The sequence below is a fragment of the Salmo salar genome, chromosome 10 (assembly GCF_965601325.2).
Source record: "Salmo salar chromosome 10, fSalSal1, whole genome shotgun sequence".
Taxonomy (NCBI): domain Eukaryota; kingdom Metazoa; phylum Chordata; class Actinopteri; order Salmoniformes; family Salmonidae; genus Salmo; species Salmo salar.
Genome location: NC_138300.1, coordinates 46,737,197 through 46,739,171, shown reverse-complemented (window position 1 = coordinate 46,739,171; position 1,975 = coordinate 46,737,197).

The window sequence follows — 1,975 nt, the reverse complement described above, 5'->3', positions numbered from 1 at the left end:
GAGTAACTTGTAGACATTGTGAGATGCCTATTCACCACACTGCTCTGGAGCCTTGTTCACCACACTGCTCTGGAGCCTTGTTCACCACACTGCTCTGGAGCCTTATGATTGCACCATTTTCACACTACTGAGCACTGGCCTGGTTACACATCCACCATAGCTGCTGGGACCATATTTCAAAGAATAATGTGAAAAGAAAATAGCACAGAACTGTTCAGGTTGTCTTGATAGTGCAACAAGGGTGTGAGAGCCCTGTGAGAGTTGCCTGGCAGTCAGACACACCTGTGTGCTCTTCCCTTAGACCTCAACTTTTGACACTGCTGATCCGAGTTGTACTGCACTGGCCTGGTTTTGTATCTACCATAGTTGCTGTAATCATGCTGGAAAGGCCAGCACAGTACAGTTCAGGTTCGGACAATAGTTTGAAAAGGGTGGCTGTGTGAGCCCTGCTGCTGCCTGGCCTGCCTGGCAGTCGGCTACATTCCTGTGCTCCTCACTGAGGCCTGCACTTTATTCTCCTTTAGCGCTGAGCACAGTCTTCTTGACCTCCTATTAATAGCTTGCAGGCCATTACTTTGCCCTTTGACTTTTTTCTCTACTGTAACCGTAGAACTCACCGGTAAATGTCACATGACATGTGAGCTCTATTTAATCTGCTGAGCGCCACTCCACTCTTCCTTTCTCAAGTGGCTCTGGTTTCAGTTAATCCCCAACAAAGCAATTATGATGTAATTACTAATGTGTAATGTCTGAGATAATACCTTGTTAATAATGGACTGTGAATGAAAGAGTTTCAAAGTGTAGCAACCACTCTGAGCAGTTAAATGTCACAATGGGCTAATTCCTTCTACATACATATTCATTTAGTCATGTTTTTCAAGTGTTTCAACGATTGAGTGCAATGTTCGATGACCTCACCACTGCCCTCTTGCGTGTTATTTTTTAGATTTATCAAATAAGAGCGCTGCGTCACAATGACAGCCAGGCCATGTTGATAAACTGCACTACTTTTACTTGATGTGGTGTTCAAACAGTGATTGATGCAATAGAGAAACTAGACCGTGACCTCGCCTGGCCTCTGTCACAACAACCGCATACCCCATGTGCTTCTGGTTGTTGGGCTGGTTGTAACACAATTCCTGGGCAAGAAGCAGCTGAAACATTCCCTCAAGAATTTCAGTAGTTCACTTTATTTTTTTGTGCATGTTTTGTTTTTAGGAGGGGGGGGGGGGGGGGGTTGTTGTCTCTTTGTTGGAACATGGGCTGACTCAAGTGCTATGGCATGCTTGCTCATTGCCTTACTGACTTGCAGTTTTAAAAGGGTGGTTCACCACAAAATCAAAGATTGTTAGACATGTTTTTAAATATCTGTTAAGTTTGTCACAACCTATTATATGCACAAGGAGATAAATGGAAATGTTTTGTCTAATTCCATCTCGTTATTTGATGCCGTACAGAATCAATAAAATCCTCACTGAGAAAACACAACCTACAGTGTCAATGAACCCATGTGTTGTAGACAGACACACGAGTGGCGCAGCAGTCTAAGGCACTGCATCTCAGTGCAAGAGGTGTCATAACAGTCCCTGGTTCAAATCCAAGCTGTATCACATCTGGCCGTGATTGGGAGTCCCATAGGGCGGTGCACACGTTCAGGTTTGGATGGGGTAGGCCATCATTGTAAATAAGACTTGCCTGGTTAAATAAAGGTTACATTTAAAAAAACAACAAGAACAGAATGGTCCTAGGGCAGCGGTAGCCAACCCTGTTCCTGGGGTGCCACAGGGACTGCAGGATTTTGTTCCAACTAGGGACAACACCTGGATAGAAGCACAATCATTTCGCTACACCCGCAATAACATCTGCTAAACACATGTATGTGACCAATAAAATTTGATTTGACACCTGACTAACTGAGTTAATTGATCAGTTCAGTGATTGCCTAAATTCAACACACCTGGTCTTCCAAGTCGGT